The sequence below is a fragment of the Camelus bactrianus genome, chromosome 23 (assembly GCF_048773025.1).
Source record: "Camelus bactrianus isolate YW-2024 breed Bactrian camel chromosome 23, ASM4877302v1, whole genome shotgun sequence".
NCBI classification, from domain to species: Eukaryota; Metazoa; Chordata; class Mammalia; order Artiodactyla; family Camelidae; genus Camelus; species Camelus bactrianus.
In genome coordinates, this window is record NC_133561.1 from 12,307,092 (window position 1) to 12,328,159 (window position 21,068).

A 21,068-nucleotide genomic window follows, 5' to 3' on the forward strand; every position below is an offset into this window, starting at 1 on the left:
CTTTTACCAAGAGTACTAGAAACTTGAAAAAGCCAAATGCGTTTTTTCTCCATTTGTAAATACTAAGTTAATCATTAAGCAGGTATTATGCTTTGTGAGATATCAAAAAATGAAGGCCAAGTCATCCTTAAGAATTAAAAGCCACAGTTAGATTTCAAAGCTATGACAAGCAGTGTCCCAAGAATACTCTAGTGATCTGTATTGAAATAAGAAATTCAAAAAGAAAGCTGGCCATTTGTTTCATTTTCTAGTCTTTTACAGTGGGTAGGCCAGCTGAGACGTCAAAACTGAATCAACACATATTAAATGAGTCTGATGCATAGGGCATGAAGCAAAATTCTTATTATAAAGCAAATCCAGCCAACTATGATAATTAATGTATTTAAAAAATTAGAAACATGAAGCAGAATATAACTTTTATTTTATTTTATTTATTCATTTTGTTGGTTGGTATATTGGTTTGTATTTGGGGGGGGTAATTAGGTTTAAATTAGGTTTATTTATTTACTTATTTATTTCAGTGGAGGTACTGGGGATTGAATCCCGGACCTGGCACATGCTAAGCAGGCACTCTACTACTGAGTTATACTCTCCACCTAAATACAACTTTAAAAGTGTTCCCATTTATGATTTTATATGACTTGATATTAAATTTATTTTCCACATCAAGATGACAGTATAAGTCTCAAAAGTATTTTTCATGATATATAATTGCCTATTTAAAAATATTGTAACATGCACAGTGCAATCCATCATTTATTAGTGCTCATAATATTCTGCTAAGGGACTATGTTTTACTTATCCTTGTGTTCATTTTCCCTTAGGGATCTTATGTAACTATATAAGAAAGAAAAAGAAGAAAAATCAAAACATAATAAACCTAGATTCATTAATTGTTAGTCCCTCATAGTATGAGGTTCAATATACGTATGTATGTGTGTGTGAGTGATAATTCATAATTTATGTAATAATCATTTACTGAGTTACTACTTAGTGCCAGGTACTCTATCAGTTGCATATATACATATAGTCAATAAAAGCTTTCAAACATCTCTAGGAGATCAGTCACATTAATACTATTTTTACAAAAGAGAAGAGAAAATAAGTCAGGGAAAGTTTTAAGTAATCGGCTCAAGTTCAAAGCAGCAAAGCTTGAATCTGAACATGTTTGTTAAGGCTAATTTATGTCCAGACTCTTAATCACTGCTGTGTTTTACCTCACTGCCTTTGAGAGACAGGACGTTTAATCCTTACTTGACACACATAGTAGTCTTAATTTATTTTTTTATTTTAAAATAAAAACAGGCAATATTAAATGAGCTATCAACAGTAGAAACCAGTGTAGCAAGAAGCCAAGAAAAAAAAATCAAACTAATGGTCTATAAATATAGTAATTTTCTATTCTTAATTATTTCCTTAGAAAGAAGAAAAAAGATTATAACATCTTCATTGCATGTTCTAGGAAGTTGCCAATCCAAAATTTGTCATTGATTTTGTGTACCTAATCAAAGTCATTCTTTCTGTCATTTAAATCGATTTCCTTTTCTCTCCATCATTTTTTTTGGGCAGGAAATCAGTCTATTCTATATGACTTCATTTTAACCCTGGCGTCATATTTACTATTCTATTCTATATGACTTCATTTTAACTGTCTATTCTATATGACTTCATTTTAACTCTGGCGTCATATTTACTATTGCTTGTGAAATTCCGAGTTATATTATCATTTTTGAAAAAGAAGAGATTGTGAGCGTTGGAGTTCAATAGTTCTTCAAACATAACATGAAGAATGAGGCGTTTCAGCTGGTTAGCCACCTATTTCATACATGGGAACTGAAAAACAGTAACTATTCTGTTGAAAGCCTTAAGTGGATTACATATTTCCCCACCTTCTGAAAGATAATATTTTGAACATAATCGAATGCTTTTTTGATTCAGAGCCATTGCAATAATATGTTACGATATACAGTAAACACTTCTTAGATAGGTCATAGCCAAACTGAGCCAGGAGAAAATAAATGGGGTGGCGGGGCATTGGGGATCAAGCTACCTTCCTTCATGCTTTGCTGCATTCAGCTGACTTGGTGTGCTTTTCATTCTGTTGCTGTGCCTATATGGCATGACATATGAGCACACGGGAAAAACTGCATATGGAAAGCTAGAATTGCAGAGTGTCCTGACATCATTCCCTTACTTTCTAATCGCCCATCACTAATTTATGTATCAGAAGTATTCACTGTACCAGACTAGGCTGTACTGCCTTCATAAAGTGGATGACATGGTATTGTCTTTTTTGTTGCCTTCTTTTTTAATATCAAATATCTGGTAGTATGACCGTGTGGCCACCAAAAATATAAAAAGGCAATGCATTGGGAGAGTACATTGGTAAGTCCTATGATTTGGCAAAATATACACATCTTTCACACAATTGTATTGATATTATTTTGCTCCAAATGATTAGATTTTTGAAACTGTTTCTGGGATGCTGAGAACAAAAATCCCGTGTGTGTTCTCCATGCTGACTCCTTGGCTTTCAGGACAGTGTACGGATCAGCGCATGGCATGGGCTCTCAGGAGGAGATTTTATTCAACTCTTGCCATTAGTGAGGAATCTCCATGATGGGCACCATTGTTTACTAAGCCTTTACTGAATATTCATTGCATTTGAAGGCCCTTCTTCCCTGACTCCAAGTCTGGCTGCTGCCCCATGCTCTAGGCATGCTGGCGCCATGTTTCAGTGGTGCCATGTTTCATTTCCGTCCTACACTGGGGATGGTCAGAGCATGGCTAGGTTCTTTAAGACTGTGATTTCAAGCAAGTTATTTTTTAACTTTCCTCAATGCAATGTAGGGACTAATAATTCCCTGCAACCCCTCATAATGATTTGGAAGTTAATTTGTGAAAATGAAAATGAAGTACTTAGTGAAAAAGATTCACAACTACAACCCAATAAAAGGTGATGGTGGTGGTTACTACAATTCATGTCAGAGTTGCTGACTATTACATGGATTTTGATATGCCAGCTGTCAGATTATGTGCTCTCTGTCAAAGCTAATGCCCCTAAACTCAACTACATCATGTTTAGCTAAAAGCAGAATTGTTCAACTAGCTTACAACTTTAAGGCCATAAACTTATCTCAACAAATTTATTGAATATTTATTAGATGCTAGGCACTTTTGCTAAATGCTGCATAGAGAATAATAAAACCTGTTTCTTATTCTGTACCAGCTGAGTAATGAGTGGAAGATACTGTGTGGACACTCCTGTTATAGAGCCACAGAAGTGAACACGGTAGAGAGAGCATGGATTATGGAAGTTGACAAATCTAGGTTCAAAACTCTGCTTCATCATTGACCCCTGAGGAAGCTGACTAACCTCTCGGCCTCCGTTTCTCCTTCCTCAGGTAACATGGACTTACCTTTGGAGAATTAAAAGTAAAACATGTAAAAGATAAGCGCTTTTGCAAGGCCTGACCTGTGTTGTCATTCAATGACTAAAACAATTCCTCAAGGTGGATGCAGATAATTTTGATGAGAACTGATTAAGGAAGGATTTTTATGCAGAAGATGGAATTTGAATTGGGTCTTTAGGTGAAAGGCCATTCTGGTGGCATCTGCCTGATACGTATGAATCTTTTGTTTGTCTTATTTTTGCTTATCTCAGTGATTAGTTTTAAATAATTTACGATTACTTAAAAGGCCAAAGTTAAGTTCATTAAAATTCACAAAGTTCAGATCAAAAATTCAAGGTTGACTTAAAAAAAAAAGAATCAAATAAATATGAGACATGTAAGGAGCCAATTTAGATGCCCATAATCCAGAAGTGCATTTAGGAGGCCTTCAATCACACATAGAGGAGCCACTTTCCCAGCTCACAGGGGACCATGTATTTGTGTTGCTCCTCTGGCTGTGCTGAGAGCAGCTGGCCCAGGTCAGAGCCCAGCTCTGCACTCCATGGCAAAGAGACAGCCGGGCAGGAGTTACAGGGGTTCTGTGATTTGATTTCTCCACTTTCTTTTCTCTTTCTTTCTTCCTCCCTCCCTCCCTCCTTCCTTCCTTCCTTTTCTTTCTCCCTCTTCCTTCCTTCCTTTTCTTTCTCCCTCTTTCTTTCTTTCTTTCTTCCTTTTTTTTTCTTTCTTTCTTTCTTTCTTTCTTTCTTTCTTTCTTTCTTTCTTTCTTTCTTTCTTTCTTTCTTTCTTTCTTTCTTTCTTTCTTTCTTTCTTTCTTTCCCTTTCTTTCTTTTCTTTCTTCCCTTCTTCCTTCCTTCCTTCCTTCCTTCCTTCCTTCCTTCCTTCCTTCCTTCCTTCCTCTCTCTCTCTCTTTTTTTTTAAAAGGAAAAAAAGAAGTGTTCTAAGAGAGACACAAGCTTCCACAAGCTGAATTTGGGATTTATTCCTGGTATTACTTGGATTTTCAAGAATTTTTGGAAATCTCGCCTTTCGGCCACAGAACTCCTTAGCAATACGAGTTATTTGCCAAATTCATTTCAAGCTCTCGAATGTAGAGTTAAGAGAGAAATAAAGAAAAAGTCTTTCATTTGTTCCTAAGCTGTTTATTTTGCTTGTAAAACCCAATCATAATGTCTATCCAATAAAAAGAGAAATGTATGAAAGCTGTAAGTCCAGCGAAGTTAACTGCTGAAACCTGAAACCCCCTGCCACGGGGCAAAGCCAGAAGTCATTTTAAGGAGACAGAGTTTTCTCTTTGAACTTGGGAGGGCATCAGCAACAAGCTTGCTGAGAAAAGTCTTCCTTCATCTTTCTTTAGCATTCTCCCCTTTAAGAAAGACTGTGGCTAAGCTTGGGTTGGAATTTCTGGCCTTTCAAGGCCTGAGCAGCAAACTGGTGGCAATCTTCTATTACTTTCTAGCACCAGGAAACGGCTGAGAGCCTCGCGTGGTGGAGCCAGCGCGGTGGCACGTGGCATCTACTGTGGCGGTGGGTGTGCTCCAGGCCCCCCCCACCCCCCGCCGTGACTGCCTCTTGGCACCGCTCATCCACACCCCTACACTGCAGGCTGCCCTGATGACCAAGCAGGCCACCTGCAAGCTGGGAACCACAGATACTAAAAATGGTACAAAATGGACTCTTTCCTTCCCCCCACTAAATGCCTGCCCGGAGCAAGGCTGACAGGCATCCTGAGAAACAAACTCTTAACAAAAATAAGGCAAAACACCTAAGAAGTGCCCCATCTGATTTGTTTCAGACCTACTAAGACCGGCACTGACCGTATGGGATCCTGTTTTGCAGAAAATTTGGACATAAATCCAAGGTTTTGTTTCTTTGGGTTGAAAAACTTTTCATCACTTTTTCCTTCTAGCATGAAAATACAACACTAACTACTTTACCAGGAGAAGCAAAAGTGTTTGAAAAATAATTTCGCCCCTGCCAGCGCCTGCTATTGAGATCAGTGTCCGGTCCAATTTGTTCCTGATTCTCCAAATATATATTTTTTTCTCATTGGGAATTTTCTCCTCATGTGAATATGAAGGCAGGGCATCTGTCACACAAACAAGTAAATAAATTAACTTCACACACAGAAGCTCTGCTCCTTGAGGACTGCTTTCCTCCATGACAAGCATCTGAATTTGTCTTCTCTATGTTTAATCCCTCAGGTCTATTGTCAGTCCATTCTTTTTGCTCCTGTGGCTGTCCTGTATCCCTGTGAAGTGAAGAATTCAGTTATTCAAGTTGGATGAAATAAATGAAAGAACAAGAATGGAAAAAAAAAGAAAAGAAAAGAAAATACCTTAGAAAAATTGATCCTTAAGAGACTTATATATTAGAGGAATAAGGCAAAATATGAACATTGAACAGATCTAGACATGTATAATAAATATCACAGGAGGAAAAGACAGAGATTTCAGGGTAAACTGGTGTGGTCAGAACAGGTTACCTGCAGGAGAAGAGACATGATCTGAGAGATGATGTTTCACGCAGAATTCCAACAGGTGAATACACTGAAATACCAAAAGCCATGTTCATATCATCTTCTATTTCCCAATCAAAAGCTCTAAGTAGCCAATGCTGTCACTGGAAGTATCTGCATTTCATCAACTCATAATTATTGGTCCCAGGGAAAGGAATAACTCCAAAACAATTTACTTTGGAATTGGAATAAAACGTGAGATATTTCTTGAAGCCTGTTTGTCCTCCTTACCCCAGTTTGTTTAGGCAAGTGGTAAAATCGGCTTGCATTTTCTGAGCACACATGAGACAGCCCAGAGACGCATGACTCGGCTCTGGATGGGGGCGAGGGAAAGCCACTCTAGGATAAAAATATGGCAAATGTCCCTGAATCGCTTTCATGTTGTTGTGGTCAAACACAAACAGCCTCAGAACATCTGGGATTTCCTCATTTTAATTCCAAGTTGTCATATTTTCACATATTCTTGCTTTTTGGTGCTTGGACTGAGGTATTTTTTTTTTCTAATTTGATTTGTGTCCTCTTGCAAAATTGTTAAGAATTCCCATCAAATGAGGACCTTAGATTTTCCCACATATGCTGTCTCTTAGAATGGCAAAGTTGGTGTGAAGAGAGGAAAAGAAAGGCCGAGAAGAGAATTTCTGAGTTAAAAAACAGTATCAACAACAAACTAAATTATTTTTAAAAATTCCTGAAATCTTTAATTTCAAAGCAATCTGTAATTTGAAATTGAGGCACACATTAGGATGCCAACTTCAAGACATCTTTGAAACTCCCTAAACTTTCAACTTGCCTCACCCAACTTCACATTTTTGTGTTCCTTCTCTGCTTTGGATTTTTCCCTTAGCCTTTTTCATTTTCTAACATATAATATACTTTACTTATTTTGTTTTGTTTATACTGTCTTCACCACTAGAAGGTAGGTCCCATAGGGGCAGACTTTTGTCTATACACAAAATACACTGCCCAAAACAGTGTGTTGAATATAGAAGTAATTTATTAATATTGGTTGTTGAATGAATTTTAAATCTTTGTGCTAATGAGTTTGAAGTGTTTTTCATAATTTCAGAGTAATTTTTATATTCAATTCATCTTAAATAGATCTTATATTTCTACTATGAACATAAGACTAGATTCAAACTTAAATTATTGTTGTGTCTAGTTATAAAATTAGAATAAACATAGAGTAGAGAAACGCAAATGCTTGTCTTTTTAAAAAAAAAATTACATGTGATTGTCAACCATGAATGTATTCAATAGGATTAACTTACTAACTGAAATAACTGTAACTTGCCTAGTTCTCTTAGGCGTAATATTAAGCTGAATAAATCAATACTTCCAAACAACCCACTGTTCAGCACACTACTATTCAAATGATGAGAAGGTACAAAATATCTCTGAATTTTAGTGATTATTACTAAGAATAACTTAAGGAGAATAATAACTCTGAATAATATTTTTTACTGTTCTATAATAATTATTATCAAGTAGGATCTATGAATGGAGCCAAAATCCCTTATAAATAACTTACTTAGTTATAGAAAAATAACATTAAAAGTAATTTAAGTAGCATAATAGACTGCCCAGGTAGGTGTGTCATATGAAAATAAATAGAGGTGATAATTTCATTCTGTATCCTGAACTGATCGGTCAATGTCTAAAATGTTTTTTAAGAAACATATTTTAAGTAGATTGTTAACAGATCATCCCATATTGGATTAAAAAAAAACAGGATGCTGAGATGACAAGAAATTATTTTCAACAAGAAAGAGTTAAATAAACTTTATTAATTTAAAAAAAGGAGCAGTTTAAGAATCTGGAGGTGCATAGAGAAGCATAGAAGAGAAAATATTTGGGTAAGGAAGAATCAAAATTTTAAAAATCTTTAAACAACTGGGTACCTACCAATAAAACTGGAATTTGATTTTTTGTGTGTTTCTCTAGTGGGTCTAAAAAGAACCACTAGGAAAGTTTAAAATAAAGAGAACTAGACTTATACATACAATAAGAAAAACTTGTTAGCAATTTGAACATTTCAAAAATATAATGAGCTGTATCATGAAGTAATAACCTCCTGCCACTGGAGGAACACAAAATCCATAATGTGAACATTCAGAGGCAATGGCCATGTTTCATAAGTTCAAATATCTTTAATATATGTAATATGTTTACATGTAGAAGACCAATAAAAAGATGCGAGGCTTTGGTGGGATGAATGAATGGATGATGTTTGCACTTCCATGAATGTTTCCATGTTTCTGCACGGTACAGGCTGGGAAAGAACACTAATAAATTTGGTTAAAGGATGGACTGAATAAAAACCATATCTTGGAAGTGAGAGATCATGCAAAGTGAATAAGTTTTAAGACTTGTCGACCCCAGAGTCATGTGCTTACGCTCCAGGGTAGTAAAAACCCAGGAGATTTCTCCTCCCTTCCCCAGAGAAGATCTGTTTACATTCCAGACTGAATGACTTTCTCTTTCTGGAAGACAGGGTAGGACCATGTGCCAGCCACCCTATGTAAGCATGAGTCTCATAATTTCAGGGCTTCTCTCCTATGGTACAATCTTGATAAATGTTCAAGTGAACATCTGCCCTCATTTTGTTGCTCTATGCAGAGTTGGAAAACTGATGCTAAAATGCTCTGTGGGTAATAAACAATCTGTTTTCTGATCCAGAGATTTCTGTCTCCTGACAGAATATCTGTCTGTCTGTCTATCTATCTATCTATCTAAACTTAACAGACAAATTGAAGGAAGGAAGGAAGGCTGGTTGAATATTAAACTGTCAGAAATTCTATATATTCCTGGATTGGATGGAAAATTTTACAGATAATGATGGAGGTCTGTCTACTCAACATTTAGATACATGTTCTATATATATTTTTATCAGATCACTCTTGGTAATTTGAAGTGGTTTTCGGCTCTGAGCCAGCAAACAAGCCAAACAAAATTCAATTTCTGAGAAAAAAAAGTAAGAAGACTAAAGAGGATTTAATATTTTTGTTTTCAAAGTATTCACCAGGAAGTATGTGAATTTCTTAGTATAAAAAATAATCATTTATCTCTGGTAAAAAACATTAGTGAAAAATTGTCCAAGGAAAGGAATGGTGGTTGGAGGCAAATTAGTTGAGATAATAACAAAGAATCCCTTTTCTCAGCTAGGCTGTAATTCCATAAAGGCGATCTCTTAAAATGACTAAAATGGAAAGAAGAATAATTTGGCTTAAGTTTTCCTCAGACCTGCTCAAAATATACCAAATTCTCCTCTGAACAGAAAAAAATACAAAATCTGTTAAACCAAAGATTCTAAAAACTTGTAACTTGCTGTTTTGCTGATATTTGGGGTCTTGAGAAAAGCTTTAGTCAAATGAGCAACTTATCAATTTAACTAGAAACATTTTATTCCCAAATCCATTAGGGTATAAAGTGATTCATGAAAAACTTCAAGAAGATTGATTAATGCATGTCTAGTTTCTGTAGTTAAAATATTTGAAAACTCTTTACTCCCCTCAAGTTTTACGGTGATTCACCTAAGAAAATCTCTCTCACTGGCAGAAATACATGTTAGCTACATTTATATACTCAAGAGAAACACCAAAGAGACCAAAATATTATATTACTAAGTTAATGATATGCATATCTCATAGAATTTTCTGTAATCGATATCTGTGACCAAGTTGGCAACAGATCAAACAGTTCCCTAGATGAAACCCTCTCCTCTGAGTGCTTCACCCATTGACCACTGCAGAGTTTATTACATGGTTCACCTTCAGACGATAATTCACTGCCAGTGCGTGGTCTTACTACAGCTGCTGCATATATATTTGGGGATTTCTCTCTTGCTGCACAATGTCAATTATAATATTTACTCATATGCTAGCAAAAGCATTATGTTACATGTATTGCATGCATTAGCTATACAGTTATTCATATATATATAGAGAGAGAGACAGAGAGACAGAGACAGAGAGATCCAGACAGAAAGAGACAGAGAGACAGAGAGAGACGGTAACCTAGGCAAAAACCATGTACCCAAACTCTGAGAGAAGATGGTGCAAACAGGCTATAAAACATGCTCACCATAATAGTCGATATTTGTCTGTCATGCTGTTGAACAGTTTCAAAGCAGTTTCACTGGCATTTTATCTGATCTTCAGAACTACAAGGTGACCCACCTTCTGATTTTCAGGGCTGTTGTGTGAGCCAGTTTAGGCTCATTCTGAATGACCCCAGAAGGCAGAACTAAACCAACAGATGACATCTGTAGGGAGTCACATTTTAACCCCAAATAAAGGAGCCTTTCCCATTCGATCTCGCTGGGTGCACTAGTTCACTTTGTAGTTACTGAGAGGGTCTAACACAGTGACAAAAAGAAGTCAAATAACCACTGAGTAGTTGGATGAGACGACCTTTCAAATTTCTTCAAATGTTGGAATCCAGGGTGAATGCTCCAGGATTCCTTTGCTGAAGGACAGGTAGGAGCTTGCTATCCTTCGGATCCTAAATGGGAATGAATCCCCCCTCCTTCCCCTTCTGTATTCCTCAGCGCTACTGGACACATGCCCAGTTAAGATGAAGAACAGTTCAGCCATGGGCTGCAGCTGCTGCGTGGCTAATGGAAAAGGAACTCAGGAATGCACGCTTTCTGTCTACTCCATGCCAACAGGCTCGCCTGATCTGAACAAAAATCCAGTCAAGCCGCCTGTTTGGCACCATGCAAGCAACACATCTGGGTGCCTCGCAAGATTTCTGACTGAAGTGAGGGGCTGGTTTAGAACTGTGTAGACCCAACATGAAGTGCTCTCTCCCCGACTGGGCTGTGCCAGAAGCCAGTGAATGCTGGGACCATAAATCCATGGGATCTTGGAGCTGCAACGGATCTCAGGGAAGATCTTACCACACATTTCTCAAAATGTATTCCATGGAAGCACTGCCTGGTGAGAAGCTCCTTAGGAAGAAAATGATCTGATATCAAAGAAATTAAAGAATTATTGCATATACAGGTCTTCCTAGAAATTCACAGTGCACATTAATATATTACACGTCTGAGAAGTCTTATGGCAAAGAGACTTCACTAAACACAGATATGACCAACACAAGCTTTCTTCCCTCCTGGCATGACGATCATTAACATTCCATAGAAAACACACTGGGATATAATGATATTTTAGTACCAAACCCTCCTTTTTACATTTGAAGAAACTTAGGTCTCGAGAGATAAAGTGACTTGTCCCCAGTTGAAAACACTGACAGAATTATGACTAGACTTGGGTTCCTTGCCCCTAACCTAATGTTCTTTTTTTTCTGAAAGATTGTAATGACCACATTCTTGACTTTTGTATTTCATTTTATCATGCCTAGGTCTGGTGCTCAGCTTCAGACTGATCAGCTCTGGCTACAGGGTAGAGTCTAGGAAAAGTCTTGGGGTAAGTACAAGTTTGGCCCATGTACTGGAGCCAACAAGGGGCCATGTTGTGAAAAATCAAGAATACATCAGATTGTGGAGAGATGTTCTACCAAGCCTGGAATTAGTCACAACTAAAAAGCTATCCATCATTCTATGGCTGCTCTAACACATGCAATTCCTCATTTTCACACAAAATTCCTAATGAGCTCTTGCTTAACATAATTCACTTGCTCCACATAGAACCTCAAGTCCATCCAACCCAGCTCAAAATAAGACTACTAGAGATTTCACCCTGTTAATGTTCCAAAAGTGATACGATCATTCTAAGTTCAGACACTCAGGATTCCTTCTCTAGATGGCTCAGTTAGATCCAAATATGGCTCCTGAGGTGCATAAAATATATGGACTTGCAGCCCAGTTTATAATGGTGGGTGGGAGGGGAAGATGGCAGCAGTAAAAATTCGCATTTAAAAAATTAGAAAGGGGAACACACCATACCTTGGACACTTACAGATGGTGGTAGTAAGATGGACATTGGATGAGTGAATGACTTCTTTGACAATTAACTAAGCTCCAGAACTGGTCAATGTGGAACCCAAGACCAGACTCCTGGAAATATTCCCTCTGTGTTTTTCAGAACCATCCATGTAAGAGGCATTGTAGAATCCTTGGGCTGTCCTAACCAAGTTGTTCAATTCTCTTGGTGGTGATCCTGGTGACTGTGAATTGTCTAAGATGCTGAGAAACACAGTCACCTTTTTTTCAGTCCTGAAAATCTTTTTGATCATACAATTATCCTAAGAATTTAAGTGGCTGCTGCTCAACATCCTTATTGTGAACACTCTTACCTAATCAGCAATATAGAAAATCATATGGTCTAATGTAGACTGAACTACAAACTCAAGACACTGTCCAGTCTCCTAATTTCTACTTAAAGTTATCAGCTTTGGAGCATAAATAAAACACAATAGGCTGACTTGAGGCAGTTAGATATTTTTTCCCATTAAAGAATTTATCTTAGATCAGAGCTATCTTATAAAATTTCCTGCAGTGATAGAAATGTTCTTATTTTGTACTGTCCAATATGGTAAGCACTAGGCACATATAGATATTCAGCACTTGATAAGTGGCTAGAGCTAATGAGAAACTAAACTTGTTTTATTTTATTTTATTTTAATTAATTTATACTTACATAGACACATGTGGCTAATGGCTATCATAATGGACAGCACAGCTCTAGAATGATTGGATGCCAAGATTAATTTCCTACCAGAATTACATACTACAGCAATTAGCGAAGGGTGCTTTGTGGAATAAGAGGAGTAAGAGACTGTGAAATTGAGGTTCTCTGATTCACCTTCTCTTTTTCTGTGTATTCGTATTTCAAACCACAACCCTGTTATCTTGAGCATCAGAAGCAGAGTCTACTAAAAAACACTATACTAATATTGCAGCTTAGAAAGGCCAATGAGGATCTGATCTTAAGCAGTTTAAGATCTTCTTTATAACAAAGTTCTATGTTTACCCCATTATTTCCGATTCTACTTTTCAGCAAAGTAACCTTGGATAGGAACTTCTTACCCTCTTGAAAAATGTCTATGGAGGCCATCAGAAATATTCAGTAATCTCTGCTAATCTAACAACTGACCACAAAATTCTTAAACTTTCAGCCTCAAAGAGCATAATATCTGATCCCAAGGGAGAAATTAGGTAATTGTTACCCCAAATTAACAGCTTTTCTTTCTGGTTCTGGAATGGGGAAACTGCTTCCAGCCCTCATGAGTTAGTTCCACATTTTCTCCAAGGTTCTGTTTTTCATTTGTTTCTTTGTTGTTTTTTTTTTACAACACTTGCCAATTTGAGTATTAATATTCTGGTTGCAAGTGACAGAAATCTATTTAAGGCACATGAAAAAATGGGTAGCTGTATGGATATAGAAAGGCCTCACAGAAGGCAAGACAGGAAGAGTCAGTCATATTTATAAATAGGAGTTGTATTCCAGGTATTCACTGACACTTGGTAAAACGCATGCCATATTTAAAATCCCAACCTGAACATAAAGGCATAAATTGCTTTTCTTCTGTGGATAAATCTTTAAGAGTTCTTGAACTCTTTGTTTGTTTGGAGTTCTAATTTACTAATTTACACCATACACAAAAATCAACTCAAAAATGAATTAAAGACTTGAACATAAGACCTGAAGCTTACTGCCTAAATAGGAATTTTGTGGCTTCAGGCTTCATTCTTTTGCATGTGGCTGTTTAGTTTTCCCAATACCAGTTATTGAAGAGACTGTCCTTCCCTATTGTATATTCTTGCTTCCTTTGTGGTAAATTAATTGACCATACATGCATGGGTTGATTTCTGGGCTCTCTATTATAATCTATTGATCTGTGTGTCTGTTTTTATGTCAGTTCATACTGTTTGATTACTATAACTTTGTAGAAGAGGTTGAAATCAGAGAGCGTGATGCCTCCAGCTTTGCTCTTTCTCAAGATTGCTTTGGTTATTTGGGGTCTTTTGTGATTCTATACAAGTTTTAGGATTGCTTTTCAATTTCTGTGAAAAATGCCATTGGAATTTTGATAGGAACTGCATTGAACCTTTGATTGCTTTGGTTAGTATGGCCATTTTAACAATATTAATTCTCCTAATCCAGAGCATAAAATATCTTTCCATTTATTTATGTCTTCAGTTTCTTTCATCAATGTCATATAGTCATATATATAGTCTTTCAGGTCCTTGGCTAAATTTACTCCTAGGTGTTTTATTCTTTTTAATGTAACTATAATGAATGTTCTCTTTTGATTACCAAGAAATAGATTGTTAATAGCATCTGAGAGACTCCCTTCAGTTTCCTTCCCCTTCACTTCTTTCCTTGAGGTAACCAGTATTCACTATCTGTCAACACCAATTAGTTTTGCCTGGTTTTGAATTTATATAAAATGAAATTATACAAGTATGTACTCTTCTGTGCCTGGCTTCCTTCATCCTCATATACTTCTTGTAGGAGTGAATATTGCTACAAACATTTTGGAAAACTATTGAGTAAAGATAAACATAAACTCACCCTACGACCCAGAAATTATAGTCCTTCCTACACATATACCAAACCTCAATGCGTACATATGTGCACTAAAAGGCATGTTTAAGAGTATCCATAGAAGAACTACTTATAATAGCCTTAAATTGAGAACACCAAATGTTTAGTGAAATGAAAACACCATTTATAGCAGAATGGATACATAAATTATAACATACTCTCACAGCTGAATGAGAATGAATGAACTATCGTTTCACACAATAGTAAGAAGGGATAAATCTCATAGCCATGCAATATTTTGGAAGCTCTGATTCTTGAAAGATTTTTCATATTTGAGAGGATGTCTGACCCCCACTCTTTGACCAAATTTAATTCAAGAACAAACAGAATCTTGCTTCCACACTACAGATAAGGTTGTCATGTACTATCTGTAGTTAGAAGATTAATCTGGAGCATGTTTAATATCAAAGTAAACTGTCTTAATAAGTAAAAGGGCATTTATAATGTACCCACTGACGAAGTCTAGGATAATCTGAAACCAGATCTGCAGTCACTGACGCTGGAGAGCAGAGAGTGAGAGGTTCGTGTCTTGGAATCCCTCTCCTCCTCAGTCACCTATTGTTTTTCACAACTAGATTCTTTCCCTCATTTCCTTCCAGCCAGTGGGACTACTTTTACGTGCATCTATGTTACAGAAACACGACGTATCATTTGCACTGAATCCAGGATCTAAGCATGAAACCCCTCTGAACACAGAAATTACACGGTTACTTAGTGTTGAGTAGTCAAAGAAGGTCTAGCCCTTCTAAAGGAAAACAATTAAAACATAAAAAATGGCCTGAGGTAGTAAAGTTCAAATTATCTGAACACCAAATTGCATGGAGCAAAGCAACAGCGAATCAGACAAGCAGACACTTGTTGGGATACGATCTTTAAAATGATGACTGGCTTCCCACTAGCAGGTTGTTTGTTCTAGTCACCTTAGGAACAGGATGTGCCAACCAGCAAAACAGGGAGTGATCTAGGACTATTGGAGCTACACACGGTGCCCAGTGCAATCACAATGTTTATATGACATAGAACCCTCTCCCTCTTCATTCATCCTTTTCTCCCTCTTCTCTCCTTTCTGTAACTATTTATCGGGAGTGTACAGTGTGGCAGGCACTTGGGCAGGATACAGCAGTGAACCTCAACATGTCCCAGGAGCTTTCGGAGCTTAGAATCTAAAACAGTAAAGGCGAATCAGTCAAGGGAAAAGTTATGTGGGAGTAAAACTTGCAGACCGGCCTGTGTAGAGAGGTATAGTTATCTTATTGGGATGGGAAGAAAAGGAAAAAGCCTTACCCTCTATTCAATGCTAATTCACCATAGCTACCCAGGGGCAGCAATTACAAGGCAAAAATACACTGAAAACATAGTGTAAATGTCTACATTTTTGTGCCATGAGAATACTATGTAACTTTGTGACATCTTGTTTGCTAGAATATTTAAGTGAGTTACAAATGTACCAGCACATTATTCTATGTTAACAAAGCGTCTAAGAATACACATGTTTATACACAGCTCAAGGGCAGGGATATTTTATCAGGAACTCCTCCCCGACCTCATTTAGCTCAGTAACTTCCCAATATATGCTGAGGGCATGCAAGTCAAATGACACCCTGATGCTGGCAACTAAATTGAAGAGTTTAAAATGAAACTGATTTCTTCTCTTCTCCCCTGAATGTTCTAAATATGCATGAAATTCAGAGCTTAGGTATTTTTCTCATTTCCAGGCACTGGGTTCTGAAGAGTTCTTTCTAGAACATTTGGGATATATTATCAAGTTTTACCAAAATAAGAAACATTTTTTTTTCATATAGGAGAATATATCTCTGTGTTTTTTTATCTCAAGTACATAGTCAATAAAATCATACACGACACATTTTAAGAAGGATAATTCTGAGGAACAGGCCAAAAGGTCTCCACCTTCGTTGCTGTGGCTTGTTTCATGGTAGAAGTGTGTTATCCTTGACCTTGATCCTGCCCGTGTTACTCTCTTCAGCACCCCCCTTTCTGGGAAAGTCCAGCCAACTCTACTTGTGTGGCATGGGAGAGACTAACATTCTTCAGTAGAATGAGTTATGCAACTGAACGGATCAGTGATAACTGTGGTTTAAACTAAATTGAAGAGTGGCCAAAAATTAAACTGACCAAACTTCAGTTCCATCTTGGCCTTACTTGAACTTATTTAATATATCTGTGGCTGTTTAATTTTCTGTCTTATAGAATGAAAATTAAAATTTTCTATACTAATAAGCAGGGAAGACTGCAAAAAACAAAACACTCTCCTAGAAAGAATTCAATGAATTATGATTTACTGACAGTGACTCTTCCTTTCTAACTAGATTTTGATGCAAATTTGTCATCGAAGGTCTGAAAAGTGCTCTAGGGCTTATATAAACATTGTATGTTATTAGGGGGGCAAAAATTTGCAAAAGTCTCATCCAGTTTGCTAGAGCAACAGAATACAAATACAAAATACATCTGGAAAAGAAGATGAAAAAGAAAACATGGGTGGTCACTTTCCCAACCTATACTCTAATAAATCAAAATTTACTTCTATATAAGAATAATATATCATCTCTCACATCTTGAAAGCTGCTAGAATCATTTCGTGGAAAAGTGGCCTAATGCCTATACCATCTCCATCAGCCCTAGGGCTTCCTAAAACTGCCCATGAATGAACCTGTCTGCAAAACATTTATTTGCTCCCTCAGACAATGTGGGCTACTTCTCAGCTTCCTACCCAATCTTTGGTGAAGCCTGTAGATGATCACTGTCCTCAATTGTTTTTCCAAAACATTCTATCATCTCTCCCTTGTTTGTTTCTTTTGAATTTGATTTCTGCTATTATTTTTTTGGATCTTTGGTTGAAGCTCTTAAAAAAATCCTCCTGGAAAACTGTTCGTTCTTTTCCCTCTCTTATCTGTGCCATGGAGATCAATACAAATAAGAGACTTAGAGCAAAAACAGAACAAACCATGTTATCTGCGAGTTGTGTGGCCACAATCAAAGCCTCCTCTGTGACATATAGTCATGTAGTATTTTACTTTACCTCGTCAAAAGATGGAACACTCTCGAAACATCTCTACTATCAGGCTTCACTCACTAGCGGTGGTCACCATGGAGTGGGGTGGAATGGAAAAGGGGGTGAGGAAATCGAAATTCTTGTCCTCCTCAAAAAAGTGAATTGTTTTGGAAGTAGCAACTGAATTCATAGTCAAAATACGTAAATCCAGTGGGCCTTGAAGTAATCTGCATTTTTCATAAAAGAGAGAGAGAGAAAATGGATAACCACTCAAAAGAAGTATCTGCCTGACTCTCTCCAATCCTTCCTAGATATGTTCCACTTGGTAAATCGCATTTGCAGTAATTGGGAAAATGCTGATGCAATAACTACTCCTTTCTGGAGAGTCTTTCCTTATGTTCCACACATGGCTGGAGGATTCGCATGATTTTATGCACCTGTGTGGTTTGGTCATTTTTTTTGCATATGTGTCCTTTGGGAGGAATCAGGTGGCAGCCTTGATCCAACGTGCACGCAGAATCCATGGGGAAAGCAGCTCCTTCTATGGGAATAGATTGCATTTGATGAACTGCACAAATAAAAACAATGTTAAAATTTCTGGTAGGCTCACTGAGTATGTGATTGTGTGTATGGACCCACCCACGAGCCCCTGTACACATTAGTATGAATTAACTGCCCATTTCAGACATCAGTAACTGCTGGCTTTTTTTAAAAAAAAAGGACGTTGTGTCTTCCATTTTGGACACACATGGAAAATGTTCTTAAATTGCTTTCTGCTTTTATCATTAAATGTGGGAATATCCCTAAAAGTCACAGCAAAACTCTTCTTCATGTGTGGGCTGAAACATTTATCACATTTTCCTATAGAAGCAAAGAAATTCTATATTTAGCCTTTTGTGGTAGGAGGTAGTAAATGACTCTGAGATCTGAAAATTACTAGAAGGTTTATTCAATTAATAAACTAATAATCGTGGTATTTAGGTTTTGCATGCTTGGGAACTTTTAAGTAGCCAATTTGTCTTTGTACATTAAAAGAAACCTAAATGCAATTTAACATATTATTCTATATTTCACCATCGATGAAATTGTACTGAGAATAATTTTCTTTTTGTTGGCAAGAAAATGGAGTCCTTCCTCTGGAAAAAAAAAATCAGTTTTATTTCTTTTTTTAAAAAAGAGCGTAAAATGTGGGAATAACCAAGGAAACTTGAAAAGGAAACTCGAGAGATTATAATAAATAAATATTTAGTGATAGATACTTAGTGGATATTCTATTCACACAAACTGTCACACTGAGATTCGGCAAAGACTGTGTGGCCACTCAGAATATAATATTGGTCCTTCCTGACTTGGCTTCCTCACTGAGTCTTAGCCTCCTCCCTCAGCTCTCATCATAAAGGCCTGATGCTCCCATCAGATCAAACTAAAGAAGCCCTTCTGTCGAACAAGAGAGGCTCCTCTTGTTCTTAAGTCCAAAGAGAATAAGATTGCTTTAAGCTCTTCCATATGGAATATCAGCACTTGAAAGCTTTTAAACCCACTCTCCTTTTTCCTCCAGGCTGACATGTTGTCTACTATGTCACTCTTTCTAAACTAGACATTGGAAGTCACTGGATAGATTATGTCCCCTCTGATGACTTCTCCAAAGCTTGTAGAAAACCCCTCACATTCATTCTGCACCTATAGAGCCATAGCTCACGGTGCCCAGAAACAACCAAAGATGCAGCAGCCCCGAGGCATTGGATGCTAGAAAGATGGACCAGTGTGCTTGCTCTTTGTCCGTCCACCAGTCCCTGTAGGCTGAGAGAATGTCTCCCCCTCCAAATTTTCTTATGAAACGGACTTAAATATGCCCTGTCGGGAGATAAGATAACTAAGATCTGCATGCAGTGGTTCACTAAGATTGATGGGCTGAGTCCGATGGGCTTCACCGCCATGGTGGTGTTTTTTTCCATTTATCTGCTCAGAAGCAGACCCTCCTCTGGAGTGTGGGGGAGAGTAGGGAACAGAAGTGAGTTAAGTGAACAAATAGTTTTCCCTTTTGGGGGTGAGGACAGGAGAAAGCCTGGGAACACTCATACGTGAATCGTATTATATGAAGTATTTATAATTTGATAATAATAAAGCCAAATTCAATTTTAAAAGTCTTATTTTAAACACTAAAAAGCAATAAAAGTCAAATTTAGCACATTATTTAAATGTGAGCATTAAAATTGTTCTGTTGAAGCTAAGTTGGCACATCACATCTATTACCTCAATGCATGAGGGCTTTGAGTTTGCTCTCTCTCTCTCTCTCTCTCTCTCTCTCTATATATATATATATATATATATATATACACACACACACACAAATATATATATTATTCTATGTGAGGAAAAAAAAAGATTGATGGCCAGGTCCAAACTGATATGACCTACCCTTCTGGTTCTATGGATGTTATCAGCATTGACAAGACCAGAGAGAATTTCCATCTGATCTATGATAGCAAGAGTCTCTCTGCTGTTCACTGTATTATGCCTGAGGAGCCAAATACAAGCTGTGCAGAGTGAGAAAGCTCTTATGGCACAAAAGGAACCCCTCATCCTATGATCCATGATGTTTACACCATCTGCCACCCTGATCCTTTCATCAAGGTGAATGACACCATTCAGGCTGATTCAGAGACCTAAGGTTACTGATTTCATCAGGTTTGACATTGGTGTCCTGGGTATGGTGACTGGTGGTGCCAGCCTGGGAAGAACTAGTGCGATCACCAACAGAGAGACATCCTAGCCCATCTTAAACGTAGTTGATGTAAAAGATGCCAATGGTGACAGCTTTGCCAACCTGGCTTTTCCATTGTCCTTGGTCTCAGTCCCCTGCTTTATGCAATTAAAGGGATGAGAGGTCAGAGCTTCCAGGAGATCCAGGTCAGTTGCTAAGGAGAGTTTCTACATATTCTGTGTGTACACAGGCATGGTTGTGTGAGAAGCAAGAGAAAGCCTGAGCTATTTGCAGCAAACACAGAGTCAAGGAAGTGGAAGCAGGGGATGGTTTGCCTTCCAGAGGCAGACAACTTATTTCAATTGCTCTATTTCTAATTGCCTGCAATTAGGGTCAGAATCTCAGCTCAAGCAAACAAGCTCAGGAGACGGAGCCAGGCCTGAAGACAAGCACTGTGATTCACCCACCTCTTAGAGGCTGCCCTCGGCTGTATGTGAATGATGGATGATGATGCTGCTGCTGCTAATAACAATAATACCTTGCACTTAGTAGCGTTAATGCTAGATTTTCAAAGATATTATAAACATTAATTAATTAAGCCCTACAGCAGCCACTAAGGTAGCTATTACCTGTATTGTGCAAATAATTAACCAAAGCAAAGAAAGGTTAAGTGGGCAGCCTGAAGTTATACAGGAAATCAAAGCTAGGGAAACAGACTGATTTCCAGACACAAAGTTGGCTCATTGCTGTTGTTTCCTTGGAAAAGGAAGCAAACAGTTGTAGAGCACATTATGGAGGAACAGAGACAAGATCTGAGGTCCAGAGGTGTCCAGGGGGCTCTCTCAGAATTTCTCAGAAAGTTGGTGATGGAATACAGACTTGCACTTGAAGCACGGATGCTCCTAAGCGTAGCCAA

General features: G+C 37.6%; 1 long non-coding RNA gene and 1 pseudogene across 2 annotated transcripts in view; one reads left to right on the top strand and one right to left on the bottom strand.

Moving 5' to 3' along the window:
• LOC123613998 (uncharacterized) overlaps positions 1-21,068 on the bottom strand; it is a 302,347-nt gene that overhangs the window by 74,607 nt on the left and 206,672 nt on the right. The window contains exon 5 of one of the 2 annotated variants that reach the window (XR_012501797.1): positions 4,130-5,661. The exons of the other annotated variant lie outside the window; for it this stretch is intronic. This is a non-coding gene — a long non-coding RNA (uncharacterized LOC123613998). Of the gene's footprint in view, positions 1-4,129; positions 5,662-21,068 lie in introns of those variants that run through there. 2 annotated transcript variants of the gene reach the window in all.
• Positions 19,180-20,332, top strand: LOC105084039 (small ribosomal subunit protein eS4-like; annotated as a pseudogene).